This window comes from Natator depressus, chromosome 9 (genome assembly GCF_965152275.1).
Source record: "Natator depressus isolate rNatDep1 chromosome 9, rNatDep2.hap1, whole genome shotgun sequence".
NCBI lineage: Eukaryota > Metazoa > Chordata > Testudines > Cheloniidae > Natator > Natator depressus.
In genome coordinates, this window is record NC_134242.1 from 20,220,934 (window position 1) to 20,245,241 (window position 24,308).

Sequence of the window (24,308 nt, forward strand, 5' to 3'; positions counted from 1 at the left end):
AGAGGCAAGTTTTAAAACTACTCCCCCAGCACCTTGGCTTTCTGGGTCATCTTTTAACTTGGCTGCTATATGACTTACTATTTCTCATTTGGTTTTTATCATGCTTATATTTCTAACTTTATTTTTGTGCTAATTATGAAACCTATGACCTGAATTTTCCTATTTGCATACTTCGTTTTACTGACTTCCCATTTATTGATTTACTGCCTCAGACCTCCTTTATAATAACCTCAGTGAGGTCATTCATATAATTTGCCTTATTTTTTTATCTACCTCATCATTCAGATACCATCTGTTCCCTACATATACTGGAGAGGAACATATTTCCAATTTGCTTCAATGAGATCTGTTTTATTCACTGCACTCACCATGTACGTCAGTCTAAATTAATTTACTTGAGTGAAGTCACCCATATTCTCTCCACTCACATTTCTGTGATATGCTACACAAAGGCTTGACTTTTCTGAGGTCACCTGAACTCTTTTCAATCTTCATTTACCCTACCAAGTGCCATAGGAATGGCACACAATTATTCTCAGTCATTATCTGATCCCCAAAGGGCTACTTGGTAAATGTAGGTACCATTAACCCATTCCTCATGTAATACCACCAAAGTAAAAGGACAGTTCTAATATAAGCTTTTATATATTACACACACACACACACACACACACACACACAAAAGATGATACTACAGATGAATAGTTATAAATTATACGAAATACTACTATTAAAATCCTGTTAGTAATAAGGGCTTATATAAGTTTTTATGTTCAGAAAAGAGCCTTTTGGCCAAAGCTTAGTAAACAAGTTCTTATTTGGTTTGTATATGGCACCTGGATGAGGATAATTTTATTTTGAAAAATATGATGGTTACTTTATTTGAAGAAATCCGATTGTGTTTCTGAAATGCGTGTGCGTAGGCATGCACATACACACCTCTTCTTTCTCAGTGCATGTCAGAGAGAGAACATGGTGGTGGTGTGTGGTAGTCTAAAGGTTTTCATCTGCATGCACTTTCAAGCCTGCATTACTCCTGAGTGACAGAGCCACAAGTTATGAGGTCATCCCAAATGAGTAACCAGCACCCCCTCCCCAACTTATACCAACACCACTTACCATCATTAATTTCATTTTTGCCACATTTTAAGTATAATCTTGTTCTTTAAGATTCAATAGTTCTTCTTTCAAATTGTCATGTGATATTGCCATTCATGATATTCCTAAAATCTAAACAAAAACATAGGTAGCAAACATGTCCATTAAATAGGCATTATACAATAAGGACCATGTTTTGCTGCCTGAAACACACTTTTGAATCCCAATTGAACCCAAACAATTAAATTCATGGGTTGCATATTATCCTGTAATTAGAGACACTGGCACCTCTCACTCTACATAATATATTATAATAATAATGCAAATACTCCTCAATTGCCTATTTAAAACATATTTCTCATTCTATAGTATTAAACATATTCCTTAGTATGTCTGGCATTTTACTAGACATATGAGCATCAGCATTGAACATGATGCTTACTAATTATGTTACAGGTTTATGAATTAAGCAACAACATGAGTTCCATGTCTGGCTCTGACAGAGAGGTCTAATGTGACTTTATGGAAGACACTTCATCTCCATGTGTCTCTATCACCGCACTATAAAATAGAGGTAGTAATACTTGCCCTGTATAATAGAGGATTCATGGGGCTTTATTTGTTAATATTGGTAAAGAGCTTTGAGAAGCTTCAATAGAATGTGCTAGAAAATTACAAAGTATTAGTACTTTTTTTTTTTAATACTAATTTCTATAGCATCTATCACCATAGCAAACAGGTACTTTAATTACAGAGATTAAGAAACAAACAAGAAACCTAAAACACATCATCAAAAGGCAAACCAAATAGATGTTCTGGACATCATGTTCTGTCGTTCATTTGGATACCAACAGATTTCCCTTTGAACAAATTCCAGAAGTAGAGCTCTGTTGAAATTTATTTAGATTCCAGAACCTAACTAATATTGCTTAGTCAGTCTTAGCTGCCATGGTGAGGTACAGTGAAGTAGAACTGATAAAATAAATAATAATAATAATAATTTGTGAACATTCGGTCCAAGTTTTTTTTGCATTGTTAAAAATCAAAATTTTCAATCCAAATTTTGAAACTGCATTTTGAAGATCACTGACAATATACTGAACTGCACCTAGAAGTGAACACAAGCCAGTGCACAGACTACTGCACAGGGATTTAAAAGTTTTAGCTGGCCCATTTGCTCAAGAAGTAAACAAACACATTGTATACAAGCTGGAATTATGGGTTATTCAGAATTGTGCATTATCCATACAATGCAAACAAAATTTCTTCTTCATTCTTTAGAAGTTACAGAAGAGGGCTAATTCATTGTATTGTTACCTGGAAATGTCCTTGGCATGATGTGATGACAGAATTCTTGCAGAAGGATTCTAAAATTCAAGATGAGTGGAGTCTTCAAATGGACTGACACAAAACAGTTTAAATCTTCTATTAAAACGTCCCAAGAGCCTAAGAACTTCAGACATAGTGTGTTTGTCTAAATGACATGCAGAAAAGCTCCGACTTCCATCTAAACATTCAAATTCTATTCCCACAGAGAAAACTTATGAACAGAAAGTACACTACAGATGCTATCCAGGTTCTAAAGAGCAGCTGCTGATCCACACATGGTAAGGACTCCTGTGTTATAAAATGTACAGTATGGTAGATACCAGGAGTGCAGATGCATTACTATGCCCCCAAATATAGATACTAGAATAATTCCAAATTCTATAATATTCCAGATGTAATCATAACACACCTGGATTTTCTTAAAACTGACAAGCAAATTCAAGCACATTTCGAGCATAATTACCACAGGAAATATTTCCATTAAAGACAACCTCACTCACTCATCACCACTTTATTCCAATACACACAGTGCTGAAACTACTTAAATACTATGCAGACAAATCTCAGGAAACGATTAAATTAAAGTTTCACAGTGAAGAAATGTACCAAATCAGGAAGAGAAAAGAAGAAGGCACAAAAGATCCCACTTTAATAATGATTTCTTAAAAGATCAAGCCTTTCAGATATGAGAAAAATCTAAATGAATGAACTATGCAGATTGTTACTATAACAAAAATAAAAAGCATATTTAAAATACTGAAAAGGAAGAAGAATCTTGAATTCTAAGCCAGATGGCTGGAAATCAAGGCTTTTATGTTCTTTATTCTGATAAATCCTACTATTGGTTGAAGCTTTAGTTTTGTAAAGTGGAAAAGTCACAGACATTTTGGCACTTGACAGATGTACCCAGACATTGTTAACAATGTACATATGATACTATCAAAAGCAACCATTGTAAAATTGTGTAGCAAATGGTTACCAATTTATCAATCACATTTAGACAGTAAGACCCAAACCATGAAAAATCTAGCCTGGGGAGTGCTATTTTCACTAAAGGGTCTGCACTGACGGAGACCTTAATGCAGAATATGCTACAAATAATCCATTCAGACCAATGGGATATTTTTATTGTTTTCACACTGATGATTAATAAAAGACAAATATTTTTGAGAACATTATGTGTGAGTCAAAGAGCTACAACACCTCCCTTTACACTGTAGATTACAGATGTCTATAGTAGACACAGTTGTCAACCTCTTCTAAAAATCACTTATTGTAAGATAATTCTTTTTGCAGGTATGAAGGTGAGGATTCTCCGATGTCCTCCTCTTTATCAAATATTAAAGAGGGAATTATTATATCATAACATAGCTGTGTTGTCTGCTGCATCACAACTGCACACAAATATGTACATGCAAACTACGGCATCTCAGTCATATCAAACATGGATGTACAAACAGTAATTATGGTATATAGATTTAAAAACATATCCCAAATGAACTGCTCAGTTGAACCTGAGTTTGGTTTCCTGCAAACTAAAAGGTTGAGTCTGCCCCTTTATTCAAATGATTTCCTTTAATAAAAGCACTGTAATGTTGCAGTTTAAAAATTACATGTATCCATTTCTATAAGTGAACGTATTCTTAATTTAATTATTTACCCCAGGGCCAGATTCCTGTACTCTTAGGCTACACAGTGCCATATTTCTCTTTAGTGAGGCTACATGAAGAGCAAGGTACCCATGCTCAGTGGGTAAGGGAATTAGAACTGGCCTGAAACCATTTCTCCTCTTAATTTTACATGAGCAACCCCACTGTGACATCATTGACATTGCATAGATTTAGCAGGAAAAAAAATGGCCCATTGACTTTTTGCATTGGGGCAGATTCCTCCCATTAATTTTATACAAGGGAATTTGTATGCTCATGGCTAAATACATAAAAGGAAGGAAGTTCAAATCTCTTTGCATATTACTAGCACAAATCTCTTGATTGGACACTTTTTCCCTGAGCCTCATGTCATAGAAATAAATGGCTGAATTCCCATTTGCAAAGTGAAGTGGCAAGTAACTCAGTTTTTAGCATAAAAGTAATTCAATTAGATGGCTCATCACCTTAATTGTAGAATTTTTCATCACCACCACCAATTTCAAGATTTGAGATCCAACATCATTATTACGCTGTCTTTAGTGCATTTAATCTCTATCACATTACTTTCCTAGACTTAATAACCTGAAGTAAGTTAAAAGTAGGAAAATACTGGCTAATTAAGACATTAATGGTCGTGTTTACTATTTTTAGAAGTAGAAGAACTAAAAAGTTATATGAAGCTTTTACGAATCAAATTCATAGAGGTATAATGATCCTACCCTTAATTGTAAGTATGTATTGAATTAGAATTTTAAAGAGAACACTCTGTTTTGACACATCATCCAAACTGTGTCCTCGCATACCTCCTATTTCACTTTGATTAATTGCAAGGGGTGTAAATCAGGTAAGAAGGAGACTTCCTGAGTTGTGCAAGCAGAATGTAGCCTGGGGGCCAAAGCGTGCATTCCTCCTTTCCAGATTTGGTGCAAGAAAGGACAGAGTGGTGGGGGAGGAAAAATTTGACTACTTCTGGCACTGAGCTCTAAGTACACTATTTGGAGCGGCTCCAGAGCTGTTCTAACATAATGCCAACTTGTAATGGCCTTCTATGGGCCATGATGACAGCAAAGAATAGACTGATTGCAAAGCACTCCGCTTATGCCACCTCTAAGCCATCTACTCCTCTTGCCCACTCCTGTCACATCCTGTATAATGCGTAGTCCCATTATACCAATCTCTAGGATAGAGATATTCTTCAAGATAGGCATAAACAAGCCAAATCTTACCAGACAAATTGGCCCACTGTGGATTTTATGTATACATAAAAGAACTGTCTGACTTTAAGCCACAGCTCACAGCTAGTGGTGGTACAGAGGGACACCACCAATCACCGCTGTTTGTGCTGACTCAGACTAAATACCACATGACTTCAGCCATGTGACCATCCCGGCTCCAACCTCTAATGGAAGCATGACAGGTTTCCACAGATTTTGTCTGGCATTCACACAGCGGAAACATTTCAGGGCATGTTTCTGCTCTTACACCAATTTTGTACAGAAGCAAACCTCATTGACTTCAATAGTTCCTTACACTGCTGTAAATCAAGAGCAAGAAAAAAAACTTTGAAATAAGCTTTGCAGATGTGAAAAAAATGCATATGAAGGGCTTCATGTTAATCAAAATTCCTCCAACTTGTAGAAAGCCAATTAGTATTTTTTTAACTACTGAGTCAAAAATTGCACAAAATTGCTGAATTTAAGAGTAAACAAGACTCAAACTTCTGTAACATTTGTAGCATTAATGATGCATAACCACTACTAAAATATGACAATGTGATCAAATACTTTAGGCTGGGATTTTCAAAAGAGTCTAAAGGAGTTAGGTACCACAGGTCCCTGATCTCCTTTGAAAATCCCAGCTCTCATTTAATGGCTACACAGGTACGAAGGAAGCCAGATTTGAAGCTTCTAGCTTCAGATGTTTTTCCAGTTATCCAGATGCAGAATGTCATCCAGCCTCCTATTGTGTGGTTGAGTAGGGTCACACTATGGACAGTACTCTTTTCTACAGACATCAGTGTAATACAAGGGCACATATTTCTGCTTGAGCAAGATACCAAGAATTTTTAAAATTTCAGCAGGACATAGTATATAAAAAAAGAGACCCATTCCTACAAATTCTCTGGAAGTGGAAATCCCATACAAATAATTGGCAGTTTTCCAATGTATTCCTTCAGCTTTGTTCTTCCTGTTCCCTTTTCCTCTGGTAAACTGCAGTGACTAGAACAGGAAAGATGAGGCTCTGAGGACAATACAGCCATGTTCACTTGGTGTGTCTGACAAGAACAGTGAGTGATGCTTTACTGTATACTGTCAACAAGTGACAAAGGACAGAAGCAAGAGTTATCATCAAAGGACAAAAGAGAGGCAGCTTGATCCAGTGGATAGGGGATTGAATTGGGAATTAAGAGACTTGGATTCTATTCCTGGTTCTGCCACTGACCTGCTATGTGACTCTGTGCAAGTCATTTCACCTCTCTGTGTCCTCTCCCATCTTTTATCTGCTTTGTGTGTTTATACTGAGATCTTTAGGGCAAGAATTCCCTCAATGTATGTTTGCAAGGTGCCTATACAATGGGCTCCAGATCTTAGCTGGGACCTCCAGGCACCACTGTAAAAGAAATAAAACAAAAAGAACGACCCCAGCTCACATCCTGTATAAAGTTAGAACAGTCTTTAGATTTATCTTTTAAGCTCTGTGTTCATATAAATTTCTGCTCAGACATTAAATTTCACAGCTACAAAAGAGAATATATGAGCCATGGCCTCTTTCTGTGCTACAATGTAGCATATTAGCTTTGAATAAAAAGTTGTGAAACAAATTTATTTATTCTTTTGCACGCTAATAAGCTGCCTCTCCCCAGGAGATTTGCTTTTTAGTGTATTCATAAATTGCAGTTTTTTTGTGCTTTAGTTTATCTCCCTTTAAGATAATTCATGAGAGCTTGCATGCTTGTGTAGCATGATCATAGATGTTTAGAGAGCTATTCATCATTTCATTCTGACTGGTCCAGCATCATTGATTGTTTTGTGAAGCAGAACAGTTCTAAGGGAGGTCCATACACTTTTCAAAATAAATAAATCAAACTTTCCAACACATCAGGACCTTTACTTAATGTCACCAAACATAGACTGATCAGACAACCACGTAGAGTCAGATTTCAAAACTCAGACACTGCACTAAAATCATTAGGGATTAGAGTATAAAAAATGTGGGTAGTTGTGATTAGCTATTTTTAAAGCTATTAAGCATCATTGTGATCACATAGTTAGGCACATAGGAGTTCTGGGGTCAGAAGTGGAGCTGGTGAGTTAGTGTGCATGCGCCCCAAAGTGGGATTTTCAAAAGAGCAGGGCAGTTTTTTTGCATGCTTGGTCTCCATTTTCCCATCATGATTCCAGCTTCTCTGGTAGTCACTGCAGAACCACCAATTATCTCCTGGGCATTGGCCACATTGCTCAATTTGCAACAGACCAGGTTCACAGATAACTATCCTTCTCCTTTGATAAACTGAATGAAAAATGCATGAATCATTTCTCCCAAAGTATTTTTGCTACAATTACTATGGACAAACTGCACCAAAGGATCCCATCCAAATCTGCACTCTAAGATCAAGCATTGCTGTATGATGGTAAGAACACAAACTATTATCTTTGCTGAATAACCAAATTGGCAAATAGATGGCATGGTTAAGATGGGATGACATTTGCTAGGTGAGTCTTACACTGACTCACATCTGACACTCCACCTCAGGCAGCAAGGATAGCAAAAGCAGAAACCTTGGGCTCTGGCAGCATAAAACAGCTAGAAACATACCCTAAATTGTCAGCAAGAGACCCCCCTCCCCAGTCTAAGGGAATCCCTAAGGTGGTAAGAACTAGCTTAAGGCTACCTATCTCTCCTCATCACCTCCAAAGAGGTAGTGTCAGGGCAAGCTACAAGTGAAATGAGGCAATTCTCTGTTGGCACAACAGAGCAACCCATAGGCTGCTCTATGTTATGTTTGGGGATGAATCAGTCCCTGGCCACCTGAGGATCAGGATAGATGAAACATTATTTAAAGTCACAGTGGACTGTAGATGCTGCCCACAAGTGATTTTCAGCGAGATGTAGCTCAGTTTGGGCCCATAAACCTAAATACAGAAAATTCAAATGCACTACTGTGTTGCTCACCAATACAGCCACACTCAGTCATTGTGGGTGATGTGGCCATTTGATGTGGGAACCAGGTCAGATAGCCCTAAATACTGGCTGATGCCATAGGGTGAAGAGAGCAGAGAGGTACATGGCTAGGGCAAACCATGATCCCTAGCCAATTATATTTTCAAAAAGAAAGTGCGGTGGGCTCATGTGTGGTCATATCAAACATATTATAGTTTAATACAGAGTGTTATTACCTAGACTACCTCAGTTTCCATGCTTGACCCATGATATTTAATAGGTGCCAGCTGCCCTCAGGATGTCAACACCTGCTTCTAGGGTGCCAGACTTAGAGGAGGTCAAGATATTGAAACAAATGACTAAGCAATATCAAACTCTTGTTCGTCAGGGACACGTCTGGTGATGTGCACATCACTTAGAGATAGGGACTATAATGGAGGAGCTGATGGGGTAAACACTGTGGAAATTCCATAGGTACATACGTTCTCCTGATGCACCTGGTTAGGTGAATCTCTTTATATTATATTTTATATATATATATACACACACATATATATACATACATACATATACATATGCATGCATCCTGGTCTGATAACCCCAGACTTTGGTTATAAAGGCCATTTGGTTATTATAAATTTTACCTGTGTGTTACCTTTATGTATGGTGCCTATGTATTCTTACTGATTCTGGATTATTCAAATTACTTTAAAGAAATTTCCTATACCCATTTATACCTAAGAGTCTACAAACGAAACATTCTAGTTATAGAAGTTTGGTAGACTCTGCTCAAGTAGAGATTAGGGAATTCAAATAACTCTACATGAGTGGATGCAGCAAATTTTTACACATGCAAATCAGTATAATGCATGCAGCTTATTTAACAGACACTGGATCATAAATTGAAATAAATTAACTGAGAAATTGAAAAATCAGAAATAAAGCACCTTGCTGAACGCCGAAGGATGAGGATATTGACTTCAACACTTAATTTATGATACTATCTTCCTTAATCAGCTAGAGGAACTGAGATGCATTAGGCACTTCCTCTCCTCAGAGTTGAGCATGCTGCTAACACAACACTCCCAACCCCAGGTGGTCTAGAGAACATGAGATTGTGACTGTACTTAAGCCCAAATCTCTGTGGGACAGAACAGTCCAAATACCAAGGTCCATCTTCTTTCGTCCCTTTTAACTAGTTAACTGGCCTTTTCTAGCTTGCTTAGAAGTGAGGCAGGAAAAGGAAGAAAGAACGGGCACTTGTTCAGCAATATGGTTTCTCTCAGGTTGGCAGCTCCGACAGGTCCTGTTTTTCTCCAAGCTGTTTGTTTGATGGATGATGTCCCAGTACAAGTGGACAGAGAAACTGCTGAGGTGACAGTAGCATGCCCTTAACTCACGTTTGGTTGATGAACCAGAAGAACCTGCAGAGCCTGACAGAGCAGAGTGAATAAGACAGACGGATGGATGGGGGGGCGGGGAGAGCTCAATTCTGGTCTCACTTACAGCAATGACATTCCACTGCTGTAAAACGAGTGTAGGTAGGAGCAGAATCAGGCCCATGGTCTTTTGTGATTTTATCTTTTTCCATTATGTTTAGGATTTGTGAGACTGAGCTTTGTTATATGGAATCTATTATCCTCTCCTTATGCGGGCACAGTTCCCATTAGTGTCAGAAGGAGTTACTGTACATCTGCTTATTGAGTGGAGAGCAGACTCCCCTGTGGCAGGAGGCTTGGAAGATGGACTTCCCTGAAGTAAAGAAAACTAACAAAACTATGCAGGAAAATGCTTGAAATTTTAAAACACCTTTAGGTTATGATTACACAGCACTGGTCCTCCAGAAAAGTAACAGGACCACATTATACACAGCAACATTGGTACTTGAAGTAGCCAGCAGTGGCTCAATGCATTTGGGGTAAAAGGAGAGAGCCCCTTGGTTATATTATAAATAAGACAAGCACAAACATGAGGCTCGTTTGCTGATTTACTATTTCCTATGTTGCTTATTCAGAGCTTTTAAAAATCATTCAGTAGAGTAAAAAGAGATCTGGCACCACATATGGACAGTAACCAGCTCCAACCACATTCTTATAGGGCTTTTGTCCCCCACAGACTGCCAAATTCTGCCCTAAACTACATCAGTGTTATGCCAATGAAGTCAATGGGGTTTCCTGACTGTAAATGGGGAAAAAAATAAGCCCAGTGAACCAGACTCTCAGCTACAGTCAATGGGCAGAGCACCATTGAAGTCAGTGGAGCTATATTGATTTACAACAGCTGAGGATCAGGTATCTCGGGTTTAAGCAGGTCTCAAGTTTTACAGAAGAGCAGTAGACATCTTATTAGCGGTGTCTTTCAAAGCATTCTACTTCCTCCCCACATGGCAGAACTACTGGGCTTCCTCTTAAAAGATGCTATATGCTGTGATCAGCAGGCAGATTACCCAAACTCATTGAGTACTAGACTGTCCAGCATATTGCGGGAAAGAATCCAGGTTCCAGCCACTCCCTATCCATCTGCACAGGAAGTGAGGTACAGGGAAGTAAAGCACCTTACACCCTCTTATTCCTCTGCAGGAATGAACGGGCCACAAGCCAACCCAATATTTTCTTTTTCTCCTGTTATTGAGGAAGCAACACACCCTCACATCTTCGTACAACAGAAGGAATCCATGCTGGGGATTTAACACTTCATTTCCAAGGGCTGTCATTTGAACTGGTCCAAATTTTTCTCAGCAAAGGTTTACCAAAAGATGACCTATCATGGACACCAAGGATTTTTTCCATGGAAAAACCTTAATGTTCCTCTCATGTTTAATTTCCCCCCTAACCAAACAATCACCAAAATCAAAACATTTATTCAACACATTATTGAATTATTGATTTTTTCCCCATTTACTGAAAAATGTGGTTCAGTAACTGAACATTTTGACAATGATTTTAATAAAATCATGTTTTGCATCAATGAAAAAAAATGATTACTTGAACCTTGTGAAATGAAAACAACTTTGAAGTTTTTCAGAAAAAAATGGAACGGTTCCAGTTGTCATTTAATGCCCCGATCTTTTAGTCTGATGTGCATGTAGAAGATGCATGATTTCAGACGTAAGATCCTCCCACCCATTCAAATTAGACGGCAGGATTGGGGCAGAAATGACCGATCCTCCTCTTGCTGCACTGCCACTTAACTTTCCTTAATGGTATGGGCAGCCTTGTGTGCCATGTGCATAAAGAGAACACAGCTCTGTTATACTTGCTTTAAATGACGTGTATGAAATATTGCAGGGGAAAAGTTACTGCTACCATAGATGAGATTAGGAATGTATGTTTTTCTATAGTCCGTTAGGTAATAAGTACACATATGGACAAATTGCCAGCCAAATTTCATTACACATATAATCATATCAGTTTTAATTTACAGGAGCAGAAGCAAGCATCTTAAATTATCAAAAAGAATAGTAATATGATAAAATTGGCTATTATATGTATGCTAAATGTCTTCTTGGTACTAAAGCATTACATGTACCAACCTGAAGTCCAGAACATTTTTTGAGGTCAAACACAAACCAAGAAATAAAATGTTAGAACAGAAATGCTTAAGCAACCTGATTTTAGTAGTATGAATGATGCCATTTCATGTGTCTTCCTGAAATACAATTAAACTAAGCTACAAACGAAATTAATAGTTTCTATTGTCTTTCACTGCCACTATCCTATTATTTTTCCTCTATCATTACAGCTACAGAAAGAACAGGAGTACTTGTGGCACCTTAGAGACTAACCAATTTATTTGAGCATAAGCTTTCGTGAGCTACAGCTCACTTCCGAAGTATAGACATATTAAAAAGATAGTCCCTGCCCCAAAGAGTTTACAGTCTAATTACAGGATGAGAGACTTCAGGTGGATACAAACAATACAGACAGATGGAGGAAGCGCAAGGTAACAGATGACTGAGATCCACATAATAAGCAACGGCCACAATAATAGTTGCCTAACCATAATCATATTGTTTATAGGCATCACAAAAATAAATGAGAGATTTTATGTATTTTGTTATAGTTCCATCTGTCCACTCTATTTGAAGAAATAGTCTGCAGTGAAGGTAAAATTGGCTAAGCATCAGAACTGAGTGAAAGCTCTTTCCGTCCCTAGGCTCCCCTAGATTGGCTTACATCAAAACAGAGATCATTTAAACAAGGTTTCCTGAACAAGGAGTAAACTGTGTACTGCCCCAGAACTTCCAGCATTTTCAGAAACAATCCCCCTCCCCCAATAACCAAACGAAAAGAAGCCAAACTTTTATCTCACCAATTTCTCCACAAACTGGTGCAAGCAGTTTTGTGATATCAATCACAGGAAGATTACTCAAAACACAACTTCTGTGAATCTTCTAAGTATTTTTCAACAATTGGAATGATCATTTCAGTCTGTCTGCAGACTCAAGAAAACGATGCATTAGCAACCCCAAGCACCAAACAACAGGAAGACAAACCCTGAAAGGATGTTAAATAGCAGCTATTGAAGTTAAACATTTTTTAAATCTGTAGGACCAGCTAATTTGTATCCAAGAATATTAAAATAATTGTCTGATGAGTTCTCTGAACCATTAATGTTGATTTTTATGAGCCTCAATTTTCTCTAACTCAAACCCTCCCCAAAATTTATTACATTGGTTAATAAAATATCTCATGATTTAGTAGGTGCCGATATGATTTTTGAACACTTGGGGTTGGCGGATGGCCTCATTCTGTGCTGCACAGGCAGATGCTGAATGGATCAGAGCGGTTTCAAATAGTTTATGGGAAGCTAAGTTATGCACGGGCTTATGCAAGACACAAGGAGGGCTCTGTTGTGGTTTGTATGTTCCCAAGAAAGTTTATCATAAGCAAGTTCCTAATTTTCTGCATTTAGCATTTTCTACCACACCTAAATTTAGTACCAGCTTTTTTGTTTCCTAAAGTTTTCTGACTGGTAAAGTAAAATCCAAGGAACATACAACCTAGTTACCCTTCATGTTCTTCCATGTTCCTGAGGCTTCTTTGACTTATATGATTTTAAGAGACTATCTCTGGAGTTTTCCCTTTTATCAGGTGATGACACATTTTTTAAGTAATTTAAAAATACTTGGGAAAAAAAAAACCAAGAAAACTTGCTTGTTTGGGAAGAAGAATAAAGAGAAGTTCAGTCGGTCCTGTCATTCATTTAAAAAGCTTTTTTTTGGAATGACGCTGTCTACAGTATGTACGCCATAGTCAAAATGGATTTTTATATCTGGTCAAAAATATTTCAAGATAAACATGCAACAGTTATCTAAAATTATGACCACACTGTGTGAATCTTCTGCTGGGGATAAAAAAGGAATATATTATAATTGTTACATTGAAGAGAAACGTTCACTTACATCGCACACACAAATTGCACAGTTGCATGTCCGAAGTGAGAAGCTGCTTATGCAACTGCAACCAAATTAAAGAGAAAATTCAAGTGACACAATTTTAATGTCCTTTGTGTGTTTTGTGTATGCTACACATTTGACCATTTATCCTTAATTGTTAATTAAATGGATGTCCCCTTTTTGAGCCAGATTATTTCTGGATGAGATAGAACTAGGGCACCAGGGAGCCAGTTACAGCTCACCAAATCTGAAAACCAGCTACAGTGAGACAGAGCTGCCCGGCAGCAGCTTGAAGCTGCACCACTGACGGTAAGTTCTAACCTGTATGAGACGGATGCAGGAATGTTGTGGTGGAACAGAGCTCCCATGCAGCCCCTCTGCTACCAATATGCTCCCTTTGTCCAGGGTGGGAGCAGAGGCATGAACCCAAGCACACTGGAGCCAGTCTGGAGTTCCCCTCCACCAGCAAAGGATTCTCTACTGACCATTTGTGGTCAGTCTCCCCGGTGGCGTGAAGGGACCAAATCTCAAAGGAGGATCCACTTTGCTCTTTCTTTATGTATGGTACTAAGTATTTATATACAACCTTGTGAAGGTGTGTGGGGGAGGGGGGGTACACTTCCCATTAACCCATTTCACCACTGATATCAAAGAGCCAGTCACATTTATTTCCTGGGTACTCATCAGAACTAGAACACCACCACAAATATCATTACTGTCTCTGAAATGGAAGTGGAAGATCTGATTTGTAAAGTGCATCATTGGCACAGGATCAAAGGCTAGAAGAAAACAAACTACCAAACAGGAGAGGAAAGCACAGAATAAAAAACACAACAACTTGGTTTAAACACTCAATTTTTGCTTTCTCTCTTATGCTCAGTGCTTCAAACACTGGTTCAGTATAAACATAAGATGACAGTGAATCAAGAGATGGAATCAGAGTTAATGTCACATTTCCTGAATTACAAACTTGTACTAGACAATATTTACTACTAAATACTTGTCTAATATAAACAGTCTTATAAAAATTTAGACATCACTAATTGCTCTTCTTTAAAATGTATGCAATATGTTATCTACATTTTCAGAATCAGCTTAAAGACCTTAGTTTCATAGGTTCTATCACTCAACGCTGGTTTACCATCTTTACAGAACCTATGTTCTCTGTGGAGCATTTTTAATCTCTCAGTAAAGTACCTTGACGTATCTCTCAATGAGGCTGATTTATTAAAGTTCAAAACACCACAAAGATTTCCACCCAACCTTCCTAGCTGGCTCATACCCGCAGTGCAGGGTTCTTAGTCCTGTCCCTGCCGTGGTTCTTCTCCAAAAAGCTCTCTTCCACCCCCGCGACGCCAGCCACCTTAGGTGGGTCTTGCTCCCTCCAGGCTCATATTTCTCAGGTCCTTTGCCTGGGAGCTGCACAAGAGTTCAAGCATCCTTTGTATTTCTTTGAGTCTCTTTCTCATTTAACTCAGTGTGGTTCTGAGTCACAGTTTTACTTGCATGACCCCTGGACTGATTGCCCTCATCTGGCCCAGATGAGGCTGAATCCCAACTCTCTGGAAAGGACCAGCTCCTCCTGTGACAAAGCTCATTAATGAATCTGTATCTTAGAAATGATGAGATAATAGCTTTAGCACAAAGGTTTAAGAAATTCTAGTTTTATGTTTCTGATATGTAATAGAATATTTAATATACAGCTAAGACTTCTCTTAAATATTAATATTAGCTCAATTCTTAAAAGTCTAGTTGAACCCTTTGCCCCACTTCCTATGAACTGTTTTTCTACTACATGAGAAAACTTCATCATATGGACAATTAAGTTCCCTGAATATTTTGTTCAGTGTTTTCTCCATAATTTAAATCTCTCTCAGATGCTTTCCTTCTAGACAATATAACAAGGCAGATCCTTTAAAAGAGAAAAATATCTGAATTCCTTTCCAGGAAAAAACAAAAAACCAGTTACTTCCCAGTTACTCCATTTACTAGAACTTGATAAAGTTTCTGTATTTTGCAGTTATTTTCTCATGTTTATGTGTTTTATGATAAATGCTACTGAATGGCTCTCGAGGAAGTAATAATTTATTTTTACTGTTAAATGTTAACTATTAAAAGGAGTTGATTGATCTGTGCAAACTCATACAACTAATTGAGACATCTTCGATCAAAGGAACTGAATTACTTACATTCCAAATTCAAAAGAAATGTAAAAGTAAAAACAATGCAGCTCAAAGAGTGTGGTTACCATGATGCAGTCACGCCTTTATAAGAAAGAGGATCAAGTGCACCTTTATGCATCATAATACAAAAGAGTCATTAATTATCCTGCGGGGATCACATCTTATTTCATGCTAAAACCATCATCATTAGACTACAATTATTTGGGCAAACCAACCTGTGCTGATTTTGGAAGGTTATTCAGGTGTGTTGAGGGCCTGTTTGTCCTTGGAAGGAGTTTAAGAAACTGGAGCTCTTTAGCCAACATGCACTTTCTTTGAACAAACAAAGAGCACTGGCTGTTTAGAGCACTTTATGTTATGTACGATAAGGCAATAGGTGCCTCTAGTATTAGCCATCAAAATAACAGAAGCAGATTCTTTCACATGGAGAGTTTTTATATTGTACTTAGAAGGAATGAATCAGAAAGGTGGCACTGTGTGCCTCTGGAAAGATTTAGCATTTTTTAAATCTTGAGACTCCGTATTTTGCATCAGCCACAAGAGTTCTGATTCATATCTTTGCCACTCCAAAAGCAAACTAATAGCTTTATTGGAATAAGTAGCAAAGATGGGAAGCTGCAAAAAGAGTTGAGAGTCATGACAGCTCCAGCTCATTTGCAATAAAGAAGTTGGATCAACAGTCTAGACTAGAGCATAGAGGTACTTCAGTGAGAACAATAGGCAACAACCGCTGATGGGCAGTTCAAACTTGAGCTCCTTCATTAAAGAAGGTTGTTCACTGAATTCTAGTGGGTTTCCTTTTGTGTTGCAGAGCAGCAAGACGCATCTGTCTGATAACCAAAATCACATGGCTCAAGCACACTCAGCCAGTAGAATAAATGCTGTGAGGGGGTTGCGTAAGTTTTGGAGAGTCTGATTTATGGGAAAGTTGGTTCAGTGAAGAACAGGGATACTAAATAACAAAAGCATGGCCATTAATTTGGGTTGCGGGGGTGGGAGGGCGGTTAGGAGAACTCTCTGCCTCGTGTGGAACAACGTTGTTTTATTCCACTGACTTTCAGCTAGATGAGGAGAATTTCAGAAGTGTTATATAGGATGAAGCAGTGAGATCTGGACACAGCCTAGATATGCAGAGCAATGGAGAGCAAGGATTCAAAATGAACTGCAACGTTATGGGCTTGAAAGTCACAGAGTGGTCACTGAGCTAAGGTTACTATACAAAAGGTATTTCCTACTGTACCATGGTTTGGGAAGCAGCTAAAATTATTCAAGACAACCCACACTTATCTCTGAGGCTGAGGGTTTTCAAAGGAGGCAACTAACTCCCTTAGGCCTCTTGAAAATCCCAGCCTAAATGCTGATTCATTCGTTGGTTTCAGTAAAGTTATGCAAATATATGTATGTATTCATGACAGAACACAGAATATGACAATGACTTTTTCTTCAAATTAATACATTAAACAGTTCCTATGGCATCTCTGCCTGTCAAGTACCAACTCAAGAAGCTATACAAGAAAATAACTTTTTTTCATAATTCTGGAATAAATTCATAGCTAATGAAAGAACTACCATGATGTTCCACTTGAAACGTAATTCAAATGTACAACACTGATTACTCATGCCAGTTATGAGCAAAAGTGAAGAGATTTCACCATCAGAAAGACTGAAAGCAACATCTATGTGCCTATCAGAAGCTAAACAAAGGGGACAATGTGTCTTAATTTAGACAGACACTTGGGTTTCCAGACATTTCAGTCTCTCATATAAAAACAAAAATTACTTTTGTTGGATTTTAAATGTGGACTGCCTATTCCAAATATGACAAAGACGTATGAGATCAAGACATGCAAATCCTCAGGCCAATGTGACTGTCACTCACTGCAAGCAATAAATCACAGGCAGGCATTATGATTTTCTGATATTTTCATAACATGGCTGAAGTAGCTCTGGAAAAGTAGGGCTCACACATCAGACTCTTCAGGTGGGAGCCTAAAAATGCCTGTTTCTGGAAGACTTTACACAGCCTTTTAAATTCAAAACATGTTGGAGAGCCCAAGGAAACATCTTTTAATTACTCCACACAATTTCCACAATGAGAGGTGAGAAAAAAAAAGAACTTCTGGCTATGAAAGTGAGGAAGAGGAGAGAACATTCTTACCAGCACATGCTTACACTCTTCCCTCCAGCAACATGAAATCTTGTTGGATAGTGGCACTGGGTATATTCTAATCCATAGATGGGGAAGGTGCAAAGCATGGGTAGAAGGGTGCAACTGAGCAGTTAACCTGGCAGTATGTGGCTGGGTATCCCCCCCACACTGAAGCAAAATACTTCATAAAGAGTCCGCTCTCTCCCCTGAAATAGATTCTGGGGCAAGCCATGGTCACCTGCTGATTAGAGTCCTAGGCACTCAGAGCAAAAGGGAAAAGACAGGAAGCAATGCAGAAGCAAGTAGCCTCTGTGCCAATTCCTTTTGCTTTCAGTAGATTCCTTGGCCTTTTTTTCTGGGTTTAAGGGAGGAACTCCTCACTGGGAGCTGCGGGCAGCCATGTCTGCGGACAGTCAATGTAAACAAACTGTCCCGTGGCCCACCAGTAGATTACCCTGACGGGCTGCAGGTTGCCCACCACTGATCTAGTTCCTAGTTAGCCTTAACCCTCCCTATTTCAAGAACTTTATAGTCACAGGCCTAGATTCTGATCTCAGCGGAATTGCTCTGTACTACACTAGTATAAATGATATCAAATCTGGCCCACCTGCTTCTGTAGGGTGAATCTCGCCATTCATTTAAACCATACAACACTGCTGGTTTCACAGGGAAAGGATTTGGGCAACAGGTAGCAGGATTTGTCTCGTAAGGAATAGGAATGTGTCCTCTTTGTTTTAACGTGACCAAGTGGCTAAATGTGAGATGATAAGTCAACCCTAGACTAGAGCCTGATAAAGTTACATGCAGTGATGAGTTATTCCTGTATTAGGAAGACAGAAGCTGTCTGATGACTCTCAGAGTCGGTATATAAATCTTAAAGGAGAAACAGCACTTCAGCCTGCTCAGTGTTGTTTCATGACTTGGAAGTCTCCTCTGCTTGACAGTGGGGACAGATTCCAAAGGCCTTAGCCTGCACCAGCCCTGCTTTTGCACCAGCCTAGCTTCCAGCCCTACTCTTACCTTGTTCCAACCCCGCTCTTGATTCTGACTCTTTATTCTGCCTCTAACCACGAAGCCCAACTGCCACCACTTCAACCCCTAGGTCCAAACATCCTCACTTCAGTTTCTGACACAACTTCTACACTACACATTGTGAGCTAGCTTTTGGGATTTTTTGGGAAGCATTTCTTACAAAAGCAGTTACACTGGATTTACACTAGTGTAACTGAGATCAAAATTTGTCCCTCTGGGTCCTATTTCAATCTTGGTTTAAGAGAACTCCTATTGTGTATACAGCCAAATAACAGAGCTCTATTTAGCTAGACTAAATAATTTGGAACAAGGTCAATTGTGTCCCTGAGCTGGTGGTAAGGATGCTAGATAGAACTGTGACTGAAGCACGGAGCCCACAGAATACATTCCTCCCACTCTAACAATGGATGGGAAACATCCAAAATCTTAGAATCACAGGGTTAGAAGGGACAACAAGGGTCATCTACTCTAAACCCCTAATCTAAATGTTGGCTAATAGGCATGTACAAAATCCCCTGAGTGCTGACTATCCTATCTCCCTTTAGGATCTACTTATATATAGCAACATACAAGCCTCAGAGGAGAAAAATAAATTTAATAGTTTAGCTTCTCTCTCATAAGAAAGGCTTGCTGAAAACATTGCATGCTGAAACCAAAAATGTTTTGGATTTTGGCAGTTTTTAGCTGAAAAATATTTGGTTTTCATTTTTTCAAACACATCAATTTTCCACAGAAATTTTTAACAAAAGCTAAACTTTAACCAACATTTGTGGAAAAAATCACTTCCATTTTCCAACCAGCTCTTTTCTCTTTTCTTTCTTTGTTCCATCTGGTCTTGTCTACAATAAATCTCTCTCTCTCACACACACACACAACCATGATGTTAGACACAATTTTGTCCTTCATGTGGAGGACAGTAGTCATATTTAAGAGCATATTGGCTGGTCACAGTTAACCCTAAGAAGGACCCATGGAACCACATAGGAGAATGCCAAGGGTTGCACACCTATGTTCTAAAGTGGTTTGAATCATAGGCTGCAAAGTTTGAGGGGGCTGTAAGCTGCTAGTCTATCTCCCCAGCCCATGAAGGACTGGACACTACACCCAAAGTCGGGTTCAGGCCTTCTTCTCAGGGCTTCAGCTTTATTAATTGCATCAACAATCTTTAGCAAGACCAAAATAAAACAATTCAATTTAAATCCAACCATTAACTTTCCCCTGACTCCAGGGTTACCTTGCCAGAGTCCATCTGCCCCCGAGAGCTATCTCTCGATCCTCATACAGGCCATCTGACTGGGACTCCAGAGCTCGTCATAAAGACAACCCACTTCCTATTGGTATCCACCACAAATGAGCACCTGATTCTACAAAGATTGAAAGAACTCATCAGGAAGTCCCTGATCCCCTCAGCTGGATCTAATAATCCCCTATTGCAGGGCTCCAAACACCTGCTCTTGAAGGGGGTGCTGCTTCAGAAAGGTCTCACTGGCCCTAGGGACTCCCCACCCCTAACAGGGGCAGAGAAACCTTGTTATTTTTACACATTTCCTTTTCTCAAGTATCTGCTATTGATTTATGGTTATAAAGTTTGTTCCTACTGAAAATCCTTTTTTGTTATTGAAGTTTCATTTGCTAAGTCACCCCACCAGCTCAGAAATAGCTTCCTTCCATAGGGCACCAAACCATGCTACTAGAATGATATTCAAATAGCTTTTGCTTGATAAGAACTTTCAAACACCACTGTAGCTGGAGCAGCACAGTTTGGTGCTCCACTTCAGACAAGCTTCTCCTCAATAGCCAAGATAACAAACTGTCCTGTCCACTGGCAGGATTTCTACATTATTTCTAAATGAAACTGCAACACTCTTTAGTTAGAATCATGTATAAGAGTCATTTTTCTGAGAAGAACTGATGCTACCATGTTTCATGAGACTGCGCGTACAGGGTCTTAAAATGAAACCTAACAGAATTAGGTGGCTACAACTGTGAAAGCCAATTAAATGGTCCAAACCCAGCCATTTATCTTCAATATTCCGAAGTCCCAACTTAAGTCTTTGCAGGCAGGTAGGCAGGTCATGGGCACCATGTGAATAAGGTGTTAGTACCAATGAATTGATGGATTGCAGGCACAGTTTTTAAAATTCCACTTGTCCTGGAGACAGACATTTTTCAACAGGAGGTTAATGTTTATTGAGTGGAATTCACCCTGTTAGGGAGAAGAAATGTTGAGGTTTCAGGACTGTATTCTAGCCAAACTTAAATATATATCTGATCTGATTTGCTTGAAATAAAGAATATTTTCATGGATTGTTAAATTATTGACATAATCAAATCTTGATCACAACTATATTTTCCATGCTTGGTTAAAAAGGAAAGAGAAAAATCAGTACACATGAGAAAATATAAAACTATATCACAATGAGAAAAAATAAACTGCTATCTTGGCTGTTCTTTTTCCAACTAAGTTACATAATTTAGCATTTCTTATTGCTGCCTCACTGTTTCACTTCACTTACATCAACAGATGAAGCTGAAAGTTTGTCACATTTCCCCCATCCATTGCATCTGACACAGAATCTATATCAGACACAGGGGGGAAAGCTTGGCAGACAGCAAGCAAGAAAGGGAACAGCTGAGCTGCAGTAAAAACCATGTTGAATTGCACACAGGTCTGAGTAGAAAAGCGACCTGTGAAATGTGGATCATCTGACAGGTGCAAGTATCATTGCCATATCAGACATACTCCAGCAGTTCTATGCAGTCCTGTTCCACCCTTCCCCCGCCCCCCATTAGCAACAAATAGTTAATTCATAAAACAGGGAATAAGTACAAAGAAATCAAATTTTGAGGTAAGAACAAGCCACAAAATAGAGAATCAGGAAGAAAATTGCCCTCAAACAAACTGAAAACCAACTGTCAAATTCCCCCAACTACCCTGGCTGAATACAAGTACCTAGGGTAACTCTGTGTAATTCAGAACAGAATTTAGTTCTTAAAAGTTAAATACCTTGGTAGGAAATCATGTTACTGTTGACTTTATTATCCCCGTTTCTTTCCTTTGATTTAATTCCTTTAATATTTAATTGTGTAATTCTTCTGGTCCAACTGGAAGCAACTCATTTTCACATTGATAAAGGGTGCTTTGTAATTCAGTAACATTGATATGTGGCTCTAAGAAGCACGGATACACTTCTGTTTTTGTAGCTGCCCAGCAAACACAAAGAAATAAAGCAAACTATTTCTAAATGTAGTCACTGGTCTTTATAAAAGCCTGCATTGATTAGAAAACCATTTCCTGTGAAGTCCCGAGGCATCCAGCTAAATTGTATTGGCATGCTTACAGATAGTAATTACAAGCAAACAAAGGGCAAAAGGAAAAAGGTAAGGCCATTCAAAACTAATCTCATGAATGTAACATCTTGAGGTACACATTGTCCAAGAGCCACCTGCCCAAATCCAGTTCAGCAACAGGATTTGTGTTTCTACTTCTTATGCAAGGATTTGATCTTGCACCCATTTGCTATTATGGTTATCTAGTACTACTGGAGCTGAGCAGGGCCACTGCAGTTTCATTCCATTCTCAGTAGGTTTGTCCCATCTGAAGGTTTGTTTAGATTAGGTTTATGTTAGGTTAACATTAGTTAACATCTTTGCTACCCCGACCTAACCACAAACTTTACCTTTGTGTGGATCCAAGTTAATACTTTTATCTTGATCTTGCTCAACTAGGTGGATTCTATGCTCTCAAACTGCACTGAGAGGAAAGGTTAATACCTGCATCGACACAAGAGGAAAAGGTCATAACCTAATGCTGCTGACTCCTCCTAATCTTGACAAAATGGGAACTTCAAGTTTGAATAAGTCACCATTTTTCTCTTGTTCCAAGTCAACATAATCATAAATAACTAGCTTTCATATAGTATAATACAAAACCTGTAAACCAGGCCAAGATTGTTCAAAAGGGCTGTAAAACCTGGTGAACCTGGCCCAAGTGTCAGGTTCCAGACAAACAGCCCAAGTGAGTCTGTTTTACTTGGCTTGGGGTTTTCACTGTGGAACTATTACACAGAGCTACGTGGAACCTAGTCATTTGAGCCAAGGTACAGTGCAACATCATTTACAGTGAAGCAGAATGGAAGTCCACACTTGTACAGTGCAAAACGCACTTCCCAGGAGAGTGAATGAGAATAATGCAAATGGTTCCACTGTGGTATTGCCTTTTGAAAAGATAACAGATTTGGTTGGTACTTTCTGGCATTTTGACCGCATTTCACTATTCTACATCAGCGATACCAGCCTTGAAGAGCGCGAGTGACAATTTTGCCAACAAATGCAGCTCCGTTGTATGATGTGACATTCCATTGTTGCAAGATAATGTGGTTGCCAAAAGCTGTGATGCCATGAGACAAACATTACAATGCAATGTCAGGTTGTAACTCTATGTTTATGAATTATCTTCTGGATCTCAGGACTTCCAGTCGCCACAGTATTTACTTTCTCTGCTCCTTCATGGCTATTTACTCAGAGGCAGGAGTTCTTCTCCTCTCCTCCTTCCTGGCAGCTTGGAAGAGCAAGAAGAACTCACGGCAGCTTATATCTTTGTCCACAGCAGTAAGTGCTGATTAAGCCAATGAGTTGCACAAAAGTCACATGTGGGGTCCCAAAAAGGCAAAGTATGGCTCTGCAGACACAGGGTGTGAATCTCCACTGCCATGCACCTTGTGTGATTATTAACATCAGTGCAAAGTGAATGCAAAATATTACCAAATCAAAATGATAGTGTTTTACATCCCCTTTGTACTAAGGTAAACAACTCTCAGCCTACAAAGCGATGGAGAATTGGGCCCAGAGACCAAGTATAACTATTATACATACTGAGGCTAGGAACACTCAGTCTCTCTTCTGGGGTGAATGCCTAACAGACACAAACAGATTATCACAGATCCTCAAAGTTTTGGGGGAGCAGAGATAATTGAGTACAGCTGCACACAGCAGTCTGAACACTTTGCTGAAGTTTATCCAACTCATTCCAGAACTCTCACTAGAACAGATTCTTCTATCAGATTTCTGATATCTCTGGGTTCCGAGTCAGATAAAGCTGCAGCCAAAGGCTCCCTTACTATTTCCACTGGATGGCCTCCAGCCATGCAAAGGCACACAATACACTTTTACTGCATGAAGAAATGTCCTTTTCCTCCCCTCTGAAAATTTGTTGGGGAACAAAGTTTATGACTTTGCACATGGTCATTTCCTTCCAACTGGGGAGGGGTCAAAGATTAGCTTTCTAATCAAATGAGAAATGTGTGCCT